We start from the raw sequence: 15,448 nt of genomic DNA on the forward strand, positions 1-15,448 counted from the left end.
TTTTTTTTTTTTAGCATATAATGTATTATTTGTTTCAGAGGTACAGATATGTGATTCATCAGTCTTACACAATTCACAGCGCTCACCATAGCACATACCCTCCCCAATGTCTATCACCCAGCCACCCCATCCCTCTCATCTCCCACCACTCCAGCAACCCTCAGTTTGTTTCCTGAGATTAAGATTTCCTCATATCATGTAGGTTGTCTTTTAGTTTTGTTGATTGTTTCCTTTGTTTTGCAAAAGCTTTTTATCTTGATGAAGTCCCAATAGTTTATTTTTGCTTTTTTCCCCCTAGGTTTCTTATTGTTTTTGGTGCAGTTGCAAATGGGATTGAATCCTTAGTATCTTTTTCTCCTGGTTCGTTGTTGGTGTATAGACATGCAACAGAGTTCTGCACATTGATTTTATATCCTGCAACTTTGATGAATTTATGTATGAGTTCTAGTAATTTTCTGTTGGAGTCTTTCAGGTTTTCTACCTTGAGTTTCTTGTCTTCTGCAAATAGCGAAAGTCTGACTTCTTCCTTGCCAATTAGATGCCTTTATTTCTTTTTGTTGTGTGATTGCTGAGGCTAAGACTTCCAGTTCTATGTTTAATAGTAATGGTGAGAGTGGACATCCTTGTCTTGTTCCTGACCATACAGGAAAGACTCTCAATTTTTCCCCAATGAGGATGATATTAGTTGTGGGTCTTTTGTATATGACCTTTATGATGTTGAGGTATGTTCCATCTATCCTTACTTACTTTGTTGAGAGTTTTTATCAAGAAAGGATGCTGTATTTTTGTCAAATTCTTTTTCTGCATCTATTGAGAGGATTATATGGTTCTTATTCTTTCTTTTATTAATGTGATGTATCATGTTAATTGATTTGTGACTGTTGACCCACCCCTGCAGCTCAGGAATAAATCCCACTAGATCATAGTGAATAATCCTTTTAATGTACTGTTGAATTTGACTTGCTAGTATTTTATTGAGAATTTTTGCATCCATGTTCATCAGGGAAATTGGCCTGTAATTTTACTTTGTAGTGCAGTCTTTGTCTGGTTTTGGAATGCAGGTAATGCTGGTCTTGTAGAAGGAGTTTGGGAGTTTTCCTTCCATTTCTATTTTTTGGAATGGTTTGAAGAGAATAGGTATTAACTCTTCTTTAATGTCTGGTAGAATTCCCCTGGGACTCTAACTGGCCCTGGGTGGTTGTTTGTTGGGAGATTTTTGATTACTGATTCAATTTGTTTGCTGGTTATGGGTCTGTTCAAATTTTCTATTTCTTCATGTTTCAATTTTGATAGTTTGTAGGTTTCTAGGAATTTGTCCATTTCTTCCAGGGTGCCCTGTTTGTTGGCATATAATTTTTCATAATATTCTCTTATAATTGTTTGTATTTCTGTGGTATTGGTTGTGATCTTTCCTCTTTCATTCATGATTTTATCTATTTGAGTCCTTTCTCTTTTCTTTTTGGTAAGTCTGCCTAGGGGTTTACCAATTTTATTAATTCTTTTGAAGAACCAGCTCTTAGTTTCATTAATCCGTTCTATTATTTTTGTTGTTGTTGTTTGTTTCTATATCATTTATTTCTGCTGTGATCTTTATTTCCCTTCACCTGCTGGCTTTAGGCTTTATTTGCTGGTTCTTTTCTAACTCCTTTAGGTGTAAGGTTAGGTTGTGCTTTTGAGACTTTCCTTGCTTCTTGAGGAAGGCCTGTATTGCAATATACTTCCCTTTTATGACTGCCTTTGCTGCATTCCAGTTGTTTTGGACTGTCATATTTTCATTTTTATTTGCTTTCATGTATTTTTTTTATTTCTTCTTTAATTTCCTTGTTAACCTGTTCATTCTTTAGTAGGATGTTCCTTAACTTCCATGTATTTGTGGTCTTTTCAAATTTTTTCTTGTGGCTGACTTCAAGTTTCATAGCGTTGTGGTCTGAAAATATGCATGGTATCATCTTAATCTTTTTGTAGTGGTTGAGGCCTGATTTGTTACCAGTACATGATCTATTCTGGAGAATGTTCCATGTGTACTCAAAAAGAATGTGTAATTTGCTGCTTTAGGATGAAATGCTCTGAATATATCTGTTAAGTCCATCTGGTCCAGTGTGTCATTCAAAGCCTTTGTTTCCTTGTTGATTTTCAGCTTAGATGATCTGTCCATTGTTTTAAGTGGGATGTAAAAGTCCCCTACTATTATTGTATTATTATCAATGTTTATGTTTATTATTTATATTATTATTATGTTTATTATTAATTGATTTATATATTTGCATGCTCCCACGTTGGGGGCATAAATATTTACAGTTGTTAGATCTTTTAGATGGAAAGCCCCCTTAATTATGATATAATGTCCTTCTTTATCTCTTGTTACAGTCTTTGTTTTAAAATCTAGTTTTTCTGATATAAGGACGGCTACTCTGGCTTTCTTTTGACGTCCATTAGCATGATAGATGGTTTTCCATCCCTTCACTTTCAATCTGCAGGTGTCTTTAGGTCTAAAATGAGTCTCTTGTAGGCAGCCTAGAGATGAATCTTGTTTTTTAATTTATTCTGATACCCTGTGTCTTTTGATTGGAGCATTTAGTTCTTTTACATTCCGAGTGATTATTGAACGTTATGAATTTAGTGTTACTGTATTACCTGTACAGTTGGTGTTTCTGGTGATGCTCTCTGGTCCTTTCTATTCTTTGTTGCTTTTGGGTTTTTTTTTTCCTCCACTCAAAGAGTCCCTCTTAAAATTTCTTTCAGTGCTGGTTTAGTGGTCATGAACTCCTTTAGTTTTTGTTTGTCTGGGAAACTCTTTATCTCTTCTATTCTGAATGACAGACTCGCTGGATAAAGAATTCTTGGCTGCATATTTTTCCCATTCAGCGTGTTGAATATTTCCTTCTACTCCTTTCTGGCCTGCCACGTTTTGGTGGATAGATCTGACGCGAACCTGATCTGTCTTCCCTTGCAGGTTAAGGACTTTTTTTCCCTTTTGTTTTCAGGATTCTTTCCTTGTTTGTGTATTTTGTGAATTCGACTATGATATGCCTTGGCGATGGTCAGCTTTTGTTGAATTTAATGGGAGTTCTTTCTCTGTGCTTCTTAGATTTTAATGTCTGGGTCCTTTCCCAGATTAGGGAAGTTTTCATCTATAATTTTTAAAAAGATATTTACTTATTTACTTATTTATTTGAGAGAGTCAGAGAGAGAACATGAGCTGGGGGAAGGAGCAGAGGGAGAACCAGACCCCCCGCTGAGCAGGGAGCCTGATGTGGGGCTTGATCTGGGACTCCAGGATCATGACCTGAGCTGAAGGCAGACACTTAACCGACTGAGCCACCCAGGTGCCACTCAGCTATAATTTTTTTGAGTAAACCTGCCCCTTTTTCTCTGTCTTCATCTTCTGGGACTCCTATGATATGAATGTTATTACATTTTAATAAGTTGCTGAGTTCCCTAAGTCTGTCTTCATGGTCCATTACCTTTCTTTCCCTCTTCTTTTCAGCTTCATTATTTTCTATAATCTTACCTTCTGTATCAGTGATTCACTCCTTTGCTTCTTCCATTCTCATTTTTATGTCCTCCATTTGGGATTGCATCTTGATTATAGCATTTTTAATTTCAGCCTGACTAGCTTTTAGTTCTTTTATCTCTGCAGTAGGGATTCTCTAGTGTCTTCTATGCTTTTTTCAAGCCTTGTTAGTATCATTATAACCATTGTTTTAAATTCTAGTTCAGACATCTTCCTTGTACTTGTATTGATTAAATCCCTGGTCATGAGTACTACTTCCTGTTCTTTTTTTTTTTTTTTTCTATTCTTTCTTTTGGATTGAATTTCTCCATCTCATCGTTTTGTCCAGAAAAGAAAAGAAGAAAGAAAAACAAAAGAAAACAAAACAATAACAACAAAAAACTAGGTCCTCTGTGTGTTTTGGTCTGCTTGTTAAAAGAATCTAGATCCCAAAATAAGAAAGAAAAATAAAATAAAATACATAAAATACAATGAAAGTAAACAAACAAAAAAGAAATATGTCTATATAAAATATATGTAGAAATAAAAATTAAAGGGGGTGCCTGGGTGGTGCAGTCATTTAAGCATCTGACTCTTGGTTTCGGCTCAGGTCGTGAGCTCAGTGTGATGAGATGGAGCCCTGCCTTAGGTTCTGACTTAAACTGGTTGTCTTATATAATTCTCTTTTATTTCATCTTTTAGCAGATCTATTATGCTTCTTTAAAAAAATTAGTTGTTGCCTTAGAGTTTGTAATATATATATATATTTAATCCAAGTCTACCTTCAAAGAATATGTGTAGTGCAGGTAACTTATAACTGTGTTCCCAATTTCCCTCTCTAGGTCCCTGTGACATAGTGATCATCCATTTTACTTACCAGTATGCTATTATTACCCAATAGATTGTTACTATTATTAATTTAGACAGTTAAATTTTAGGTTAATTAAGAATACAAACAACAGGTTTATTTTACTTTCACTTATTCCTTCACTGATGCTCTTCCTTTTCTTACATATCCAATTTTCTGACCTCTATAATTTTCCTTCTGCCTGAAGAACTGCTTTTAACATTTCTTTTAGGGAGGTGTGTTGTCAATGAATTCCCTGTTTTTGTTTTTTTGAGAAAATATTTCACTTTTTAAATAATTAAAATTTAGTTTTTACTTTTTATATTTTAAAATTTTTATTTTAATTCCAGTCAGTTAATATACAGTGTTATATTAGTTTCAGGTGTCTCCTTCACTCTTGAAAGATAACTTTGCTGGATATAGAATTCTACCTTGTCATTATTTTTCTCAACACTTTAAAGATTTAACTCCACTCTCTTGTTAGCATAATTTATAATGGAAGCCTACTGTAATTTTTGTACTTCTTAGTCTATAGATAATGTGTTTTTCCTCCTTTGGCTTCTTTAAACATTTTTTCTTTGTCTTTAGTTTTCTGCAGTTTGAATATGATAGCCTAGGAGTGTGTGTGTGTGTGTGTGTGTGTATGCATGTGTGTGTATAGTTATTCTGCTTGATGTTTTCTGAGCTTTCTAGATCTGTGGTTTGATGTGTGTCATAATTTGGGAAAATTCTCAGCCATTTTTACTTCCAAGTATTTTTTCTTTTCCTTTCTCTCTTCCTTCTCCTTCTGGTATTCCAATTATGCATATATGATATCTTTTGCAATTGTCCCACAGTTCTTGGACTTTCAGTTCTATTTTCTTATTCTCTTTTCTATTTGTATTTCAGTTTGTGAAATTTCTAATGATAGATCTTCAAGCTCACTGATTCTTTCCTTGACTATGTTGATTCTACTGATAAGCACATCAAAGGCATTCTTTAATTCTGTTAGAATGTTTTTTTTAATCTTATTTAAATTCAATTAACTAACATATAGTGTACCATTGTTTTTTTATTTCTAACACTGTTTTGGTTCTTTTTTAGAGTTTCCTTCTTTCTGCTTACATTACCCATTTCTTCTTCCATATTGTCTAATTTTCCACTTAGAGCCCTGTAACATATTACTCATAGTTATTTTAAATTACTTGTCTGATAATTTCAAAATCTTTGTCATATCTAAATGTAGTTCTGATGCTTGGTTTATCTTTATAGACTGTAGTTTTTCTTGCCTTTTAACATGACTTGTAGTTTTATTCTTGAAATCTAGACATGATGCATTGGGTAATAGGAATTGAGGCTTTTAGTGTGAGGTTTTATGTTAATCTGGCTAGGAGTTGGGGTATGTTTGCTGTACTTATAGGTGCCAGAGGCTTCAAATTCCCTTATTGTCTTTGATTTTGTCTCTTCTGTTGTCTTTAGGATTCCCTAAGAATGTCCCTTAGACTCCTTAGAGTTCTGAATCTTGCAGCTATTTAAGCTGAATCCATTGTTATTCTGGAGCCTGTTGGGTGGTGGTAAGGTGTGAGAGAGAAGTAGCATTTTTTTTTTAAGATTTTATATATTTATTAGAGAGAGAGAGCACAAGTGGGCAGAGACAGAGAGGGAGAAGCAGGCTCTCTGCTGAGGAGGGAGCCTGATGCGGGGCTTGATCCCAGGAACCTGGGATCACAACCTGAGCCAAAGGCAGATGCTTAACCAACTGAGCCACCCAGGCACCCTGGGAAGTAGCATTTTATAATCTTACAATTAAATCGCTTTCCTTTAGTGCATCTGTGCCTCTGGGCTGTGACCTTTACACATTTTTCCACTGGTATAGCCCCACCCAAATTCCCTTCCCTGGCTGCAGCATCTATTTCTTGGAAGACATGACCTGGGTTGACTGTGTTTATTATTCCATCTTAGGGGAGATAGGAAGGCTAGAAGGGATTATATTAGGAGGAATTCCATTCCCCCAGGTGGGTAGTCTTTTCCCATGAGAGTAGACCTGTGTTATGGAGAAGGCTTTGAGCATATTTCACAATGATTAATCTTTCCCTCACCGCACTTGCCAGAGATCTGTTTGGGGTCCCCACTGTGGCACCTTTAAGACTGAGGCTTTCAGGAGACTTTTACGGTAATTCACACTCATCCTCTACCAATTTATTAAAATTTCCATTTAAGTGTTCCTACCAGTTTATGGCTCCAGTGATCATATTTCAGCTCTGACTCTCATGATTCTTCTGTCTGTACAGATTTTGGGGTTCTGGTGTTTTGCCCTGTAACTTTAGTTCTCTGATAGGTTCAAGAGAAGTCACTGGTTTTCAAGTTGTCCACTTTTATCTTGTTTTAATGGCAGAAGTGTTGATTTTCAAGGTCTTTGCATGTTGGAGCTGAAACTGTAAGTTGTCTAATGATATTTAATATATTTGTTGATATGATTGAATTTAGGCCTACCAGTTGATTAATTGTTCTGTTTGCCCCATTTCTATTTATTTATTTATAAAAAATTTTATTTATTTATTTGCGAGAGAAAGAGAGCAAGCTTGAGCAGGAGGAAGAACAGAGGGAGAGAATCACAAGCACACTCCACTCTGAGCATGGAGCCCCACGTGGGCTCTATCTCATGACCTTGAGATCGTGACCTGAGCTGAAATCAAGAGTCTGAGGCTTAAGTGACTGAGCCACCCAGGCACCCATTTCTTTTTAATAGACTGCCATTTTTTAGAGCGGTTTTAAATTAACAGCAAAATTGAGCAGAAGGAACATAGATTTCTCATATATCCCTGGTCCTCATACAAGGATTGCCTCTCCCATTCTCAGCATCCTCCACCAGAATGGTACATTATTTAGAATTGATTAACCTACAAAGACACATTATCACCCAAAATTCATAGTTTACATTAGGATTTACTCTTGGTATTTTGACAAATGTGTAATGATGTGTACCTATAATTATAGTATTCACACCATTATGTTTTCATACAGAATAGTTTAACTGCCCTAAAAATCCTCCGTGCTTTGCTTCTCTGTTTTTTATTTTTCAACATCCCCTTTTTAAACCTTCAGTTGGATTATTTAAATATTTTTAGAATCATATTTTTAATTTATTATATTGACTTTTAGCTATACTTTGCATTTTTTTGTGGATTATAATATGCATTCTTAACTTTTTATAATCATCTTTGATTTAGTATTATGCAATTTTAGGTAATGATAAAGGTTCATTGCAATTGTGTAGATCCATTTGCTTCCCTTGAGGTCTGCTGGCAATTGATTCCTTAGTTGTCTTCCTTCTGAAAATGTCTTTATGTTACCTTCATTTTTTTTAAAGGTTTTATTTATTTATTTGAGAGAAAGAGACAGCATGCACAGGGGGAGGGACAGGGGGAGAAGCAGGCTCCTCGCTGAGCAGGGAGCCTGACATAGGGCTCAATCCCAAGATCCTGACCTGAGCTGAAGGAAGATGCTCAACTAACTGAGCCACCCAGGCACCCCATGTTACCTTCATTTTTGGATACTTTGCTAGATATAGAATTCTTGGCTGAGAGTTCTTTTGCTTTCAATATTTCAAAGATCTTGTTCTGTTATCTTCTGTCTTCCACAATTTTGGATGAGAAGTAGGAATAATCCATGGGTTTTCTAAGGCTGCTTTCAATATTTTCTCTTTACATTTGATTTTTAGCTCTTTGACTGATGTGCTAACTCTTGGATTCTTTGCACTTGTCCTATTAGAATTAACTGTTTCTTAAATCTGTAAACTATGCCTCTCACCAAATTTGAGAAGTTCTCAACTATTATTTTTTCCAATATATTTTTACCCCATTCCCTCTCTCCTTTCTTGTGCTTCTATTGATATGATCATGTGATTTTATTTTTCTTCTTTAGCTTGCTGATATGATGGATTGCACTAATTGATTTTCAGATGTTGAGCCAGCCTTGCATACTTGGTATAAATCTCACTTGGTTGTGGTATATACTTCTTCAGATTCACTATCTTCAGTTGTACTAACACTATTTTCTATATCTTTATTCTTTTGTTAAACAAATCTGTGTATTTTTATTTTAGATATTTTATTTTTCGGTATTAGAATTTCTCTTTTGTACCTTTTTATAGTTTCTATTTCCTGAGATTAAAAAAATTCTTTCATTTGGGATATATTTTAGTTCACCCTATTGAGCAGTGTTTAAATAGTGGCTTTATATTAGTTGTTTGATAGTTCCATCATCTCATTGAACTTCTGGGTTAGCTTCTGTTTATTATCTTCTCTCTTGAAAATAGGTTAAGTAGTTTCCCTACTTCTTCATATATCAAGTAATTTTGGATTATATCCTGGATACTGTGAACATTATGTTGTGTGTACTCTGAATTCGGTTTTATTTCTCTAAAGATTATTCATGTTTCTGTGTTAGCAGGCAATTTACCTGGTTAGATGTGAATTGCAAAGTTAGTCTTTCCTATGGAATGTGTCAGGTTAAATATGAGTTCCACTCTTTTAGGTTCAGCTGCAAGTAGATTTAGTCTGCTATGCATGTGCATAGTTCAGGGGTCAGCTAAAGACTTAGGTAGAGTTTATACTATACATAGAATTTGGGGTACCCCTTTTCTCAGTCTCTTCTTTCCAGGATTCCCCCTTCATTTTCCAGTGGCTTTGTTTGCTTTGGCTTTATTGCCTGGTTTTTCAGACAAGAAAGAAAGAGGATTTTCTTTTCTTTTTTTTTCTTAATTAATTATTCTTAATTACTTAAGAAATTAATTCTTTTTTCTTAATTTTTCTTAATTTTTTTAATTAAAAAATATTCTTTTATTTTTATTAGAGTGGGGGAGAGAGAGCGAGTGGGGAGGAGCAGAGGGAGAGAGAATCTTAAACAGGCTCCACATGCAGCACAGAGCCTGATGTGAGGCTCGATCTCACAACTCTGAGATCATGACCTGAATCAAAACCAAGAGACAGATGCTTAACTGACTGAGCCACCCAGGAGCCCCAAGATGGAGGATTTTCTAAAAAAGTTTTAGCCACCCTGTAATATGCTATGAGAACAATCTGCTCTTAGAATAAAACTACAAAAATAGAAGACTCACCATGCTATGTTCTCCTCTTCCAAATTCTAACACCCCTCTGGTATCTGCCTGGTCTTATTATCTCTGTAGAGCCTTGGGGTAGTTGTTTTTTGTGTTTGTCCAGAATTTATATTTGTTATTTTCAGGTAGTTTTTTCCACCAAAGTGGAATACATTCCACCAAAGTGGAAAGAGAACACTCTCAGCTCTGGCTTCCACTGACAGAATCTTTAGTTTGTACCACAGCCCAATAACTTCTAATGATAACAGTGCTTAGTTGCTGAAATTCCATTGCCTCATGAATAAAATGGAGTCTTAAATGAATTGAGACATGTAAAATTAGGCATTAAATATTGATCTTATTTTTCCTGTATTTCCTGTTTTTTCACAGAGAGGTGGGTTTCTAATCCTGGATTGTCCATGTTCAAAGGCCAGCCTGAAACTATAATTTCTGGTAGCATTTCTATAGAATGGAGGCTTTATCTTTTTTTGATTCTGCTCTATTTAGATGAGACCTGCCCCAATACTCTCAGGTAATGAGAATAGGAGAGGAGGAAGTTATCTTAATCTTAGTGAAGCCAGTAGCTTAAAATTGAACAGTAAACATTTCTTTTCTTATAAATCCTTTGGCTAACCCCAGCACTCTCCCAATATCAGGCAATTTTGATAAGTCATCCTTTCTACCAGGACTCTTCCATGTTGTTGTGCTCCCTTTCCCTTAATTTTTCTGTAGCTAATTCACAAACCTTCCAAAAGTATTATTCATTTCATATGCTGAAGAGTTAATTATAATCTTGTCTCATTTCCAAATACTCCAAATGCTCTTTTTGCCCCCCACAAATAAAATGGCCATCAAGTATTGAATTAACTAAACAGAGCTCTCCCCCAATTAAGAACATTGTGACCAACTCTTTAAGTGAGGATTTTTATTGCTGCTGCTGTTGTTGTTTTTAATTCTCATCATATTCACTTTACTAGGGAAGGAAAATAATGCATGTATCTTATTTGCATCCAAAAATTCTGAACACTGGAGGTTCTTCTGCAAGTTTGTTGCAGATTTATTTGGCTACAAAACCTAACTGCAACTAATGTGAGGCTTTTCATAGTCTTTCATTATCAATTTACTGTAAGCATTCATACATGTCACTGCAGAAATATTGATGTCCTTGATTATGGGTTGCTGCTCCGGGTTCCAGCATTGGTGTTTCATAAGATATGGAATTATATTGCCTATTTAAAATTTGAAAAAATATGAATTCTAAAACACATCTTGTCCTAAAAGTTTTAGATGAGGGATTGTAGACCTATATTCTGAAAAAATGCCTTAGAACACATTCATGTTTTATACTTTATATTGGAAAATTATATTCCATAAAAGCAATTATTTAGAGATACATTTACTGTTGAGTCAGCTGAACAGCTCACAACAAATTAGTCAACATGAGGAAACAAAATTAACATTAACTCATATTTAAATGGAAAGAAAGGCAACAATTGAAAAACCACAACCTACTCCTCAGCAACATATGCTGATTGCCCCAACTGCAGGAATTCTAACTTTCTGCACATCTGCATGCACGCTACAGAATTTTCAACATTTCCAAAAATTTAATGATAGTCAGACTTGATAGAAAAAAAGGTCCTCAGAAAGCCATAAGCATGAGCTAGTGTTAACCATGAATATAAAATTTTAGTACCTTTTAATTAGTCATATTACTAGTTACAAGGTAATGCCCCTTAGTCATAAGGTATGTAAAAATGGGAGTCAAAAGAATTTATCTTCTCACTTTTAATACAGGATTTTTATTTTTATGGTTCTTAACTCATTAGGATTATCTGAAAGGCCAGGAACCATACTATAAAAGTTATTGATCTAGAATCATGGTTATCATGTTGAAAGGGTTGGCATTTGGTTGTGGGATTGAGGAAGGATGGTAAGATAAATTTTTCAACATAATGCAGTCATTAGAAACATCAGAGCAGATATAAACAGTGAAATGACTACTTTGTGGACATTCAGGAGATTAAATTTAACAAATCTAAGGGAAATGCTCTCTATATTGTACTTGATATGGTTCATAAGACCCACAAAACCGTGCCAGTTTCCCACTATTTTGTCACAGTAACAAAATGGACATTTTAAAATGGTGTAGGAAGGTAAGGTACATTGTAGCAACAAAGACAGGTCAGAACTCTTGAGTTGTGTTGGGTAAATACACCTATGGTTAGAACTTTGTAATGTTATACTATAAAATAAGCCTAATAGGTTTTTTATTTTGAGGATTAGGGAGGAGAGAATTTTAACTAAATAAAAATTTCAGTGAAATTTTACAATTACCATTTCAATCTCAGACATTGAAATTGTATTGACACATCTTTGGGACCCTGTCTTAAATCACCATTTCTGTGGGTAGATGTATATATTTTCATTTTTTTGGTTTTCTTGTTTTTTTTTTTTTAGTTTTAATTTTTAATTTTTTAATTTTTTTAAAAGATTTTATTTATTTATTTGACAGAGAGAGAGAACACAAGCAGTGGGGAGTGGGAGAGGGAGAAGCAGGCTTCCCGTGGAGCAGGGAGCCCGATGCGGGGCTCGATCCCAGGACCCTGGGATCATGACCTGAGCCTAAGACAGACGCTTAAGGACTGAGCCACCCAGAGGCACACAGGCGCCCTTAAGTTTTTAAATTTTTAAGTAGGCTTCATGTGCCTGATGCAGGGCTTGAACTCACGACCCTGAGATCAAGACCTGAGCTGAGATCAAGAGTCAGATGCTTAACCAACTGAACCACCCAGGCACCCCTTCTTTCCTTTTTCTTTTCCTTTTCTTTCCCTTCCCCTCCCCTCCCCTTTCCTTTCCCTTTTTCTCTCTTCCCTCCTCCCTCCCTCCTTCTCGCTCTCTTTTATTTAAATAGCTGTGCAAGCCTTCATCTTTCATTATTTTCCTGGTTACTCTGTAGAGTTTCTTTCCTCAGATATTTATATGGCTGGCTCCTTTTATTAAGGCCTTAATTTAAATATCACCATTACTTTCCTTCTCCTGATCTGACCTTGTTTTATTTTCATCCCAACACATTTCTTCATAACACTTATATGTTAATGTTTATTTCCAGTCTCTCTTTGTACCCTGCCCCCTGTTGGCTCTAAGAGTTTAGCAACCTTGTGTTACTCTGCTGAACTCTACTACAGAACAGTGCCTAACACAGACCAGGTAATTAATAAATATTTGTTGAATAAATGAATTAATGTGTGAATGAACAAATCAGAGTCAAAGTGCAGGAAAATTATAAGTAGTTGCAGTGGGGGAATATACCAAATCTACTGTTAATTATACCTTGGATATTTCAAATACCTAATATACATTTATAATGTAAAGTGTTTAGATTTTAGCATAAAGACTTTAAAACTGGGGGTGAATAATGAAAGTACTGTTTTCTAGTAGTATCTTAAAAATTGCTGTGATTCTTTAAAATGCTGACCTCTAATAGGACACACCTAAAAATGGCAGTCAGTGAAATAGCATGGCATTCAGAGACATGAAGCCTGGTTATTCCCAAGCCTGGCAAAGTCTTTATTCCTTCCCTCCTTTTTCTGATTCCTTACCACAGAATGCATGATAAAGTTGAACTGTGTCCCTGGTGAGTCCAGCCAAGGTAAGGCTGATGTCTTGTGGGGTAGGACAAGTCATACCAAAATCAAGAAGTAAAATATTTTTGAGTTTAAAGGATAAATTTAAACTTCAAAGAATAAAAATGTAGTACATAGAATTGAGTAGGAAATAAATTCCTACAATAGGAATTTGAGTAGGAAATAGAACTGAGTAGAAAACAGAATTGAGTAGGAAATAGAATTGAGTAGGAAATAAAACCAATGCCAGGAACAGAGTAAGGTGGTCCAAGAAAATTGTTACAAGAGTCTGTAACTTGTTGCATTTGCTACTAAACTGCATGATGGTTGGGGAGATTGACCTGGTATGAGGGAACAAATTTGAATAAGGCATATAGATAGATATATTGGAAAGAACACTAAACTTGTCTTCTAGCCCTAAAGATACACAATCTGAGAAAATGATCTAACTTCTTTGAATATTGGTTATCACATCTATAATATGCATATATGCTTTATAAAGTATGTGTGTGTTTGTGAGAGAAAATTAAGCAAAATTAAGTAAGATAACAAGCTACACTGCCTGGTATCTAGGGGATTTGTTAAATTTGTTGAAATGTCTTCTTATGAATGCTAGAGCAGTATTTGAAGTATACTTACCTTTTGAAAAGTTATAAATTTGGAATATAGCTGAGGTTATTGAGATAGCAATCTTCTTAGGGTTCATTATTATTCAAACTTGTATTGAGCACCAATTTTTATGAAGTATCATACTAAGTGTTCATTTCTCAAAGATAAAAGAAATTTAATCTGATAGAGAAATTAACATGTATATAATGCTGTTATTAAAAAAAGTCTTCCAGCTTTAACATTGTAAATAACTACAATTTAAAGTAGAAGGTAATTGGTACAATAAAAGAAGATAAAAGTGCCATATGCATTAGAAAACAAAGAACATTCATCTGAGGCTATGTGGAGATACAGGGAAGGCAAAACAGAGAATGGGATGTAGATGACATTTCCTTTCCAAATCAGTGTGGCACAGATGTATTCTAAATGATAGTTTTACCTGCATATTTTTTCTGATGTTTCACTTTAACATTTCAATTTTCCTATAGTTATATAATGAATATTTTAAAAAACAATTTTTACCATTTACATAGTCTATAAGGTACCTATTAAACCTGCGATGATTAGTAAGGATATCTGGGTGACCCTAGCATTGTTCTAACAGTAGATTAAATTGTGAATGGCTTTAGTTCTGATAAAATTGTGAGACTGTCACACTTGAGAACTAGTTTCTCAGCAACATAAACAGTTGGCTTTGGGAACATTTTGTTCTGAAGCAAATGCTCAAAGTATCTTGATTTAAGTGAATTTATTTAGAAAGTGAGTGGGGTTGAATCTTACGCGACTGTTTAAGTTTGACATTCTTGCAAGAGGGATACGTACTAAAAGGTAAGGCTGCAAATGACAGAGACATTCCAGAGGAGGGATTTAAAAAAATATAGAACATGGAAACCATTTGAAAGTAAAAGTTTGTGAAGTCATGGAAACTGTTAACCTTTGGAAGACAATTCTGAGCTCTGTTCAGGAAAAAGTCATGTACAACTCAACTACCTCTCTGGGATTTGAATCTCAGCCTCTATTAGTTTCTTTAAGCTCCTCACAAATACTGTTTACTATCCAAAAATCTTCTTGGACTGAAAAAATATCAGAGTCCTAGAGATGACTTCCTATAATTGCAACATGTACCATCATTTACATGACAAAAATATATTGTACAAAAATTGAATTACTTGGAGCAGGGGAGATGTTAATTGTTGAAAAGTTCAAACGTTAGATTTAAAGAAAGGTATTATTTTCAAAGACACACTACTTTGAATCACCTGCAAACAAAGCTTTGGCAAGGCGAGAGAAGGCCTTCTGTGTTTTGGTGAGTAGATAAGATGGCACTTGAGATAACATATGAATTGTTTATATACAAATGGATGCTGTTACATAGCACTGGAAAACAGTTTGTTCTCTAGGAGGTCAAGCATTTCCCCCTGAAATCTTGTTTATATCAGAGAGATTTAACTAACATAGATTGCTTTCTTTACAAATACTGTAAAGGAAACCCAAGTTAGATATTACAAATTATAAATTAATGGAATTCAAATTAATGACAGGGTGTTGACTTTTACTTCTGTATTAAAGTTCATAATATTTTATTGCTCTTAGTTGATAATCTGAATGTATCTACTGGTTGGAAACAATTTTATTGAATATTTGAAATGCTTTACTGAAAAAACTCAGATAATGTAATGTGGATGCAAGATTCTGGATCACCTCTTACCCCCACATCAACATTTAGCTTAATTCTCCCATATTATAAAGGCATGAACACTCAGCTGTGAAATGTAATGGACAGAGGTGTAATAATT

Source organism: Neomonachus schauinslandi, chromosome 7 (genome assembly GCF_002201575.2).
Source record: "Neomonachus schauinslandi chromosome 7, ASM220157v2, whole genome shotgun sequence".
Lineage (NCBI taxonomy): Eukaryota > Metazoa > Chordata > Mammalia > Carnivora > Phocidae > Neomonachus > Neomonachus schauinslandi.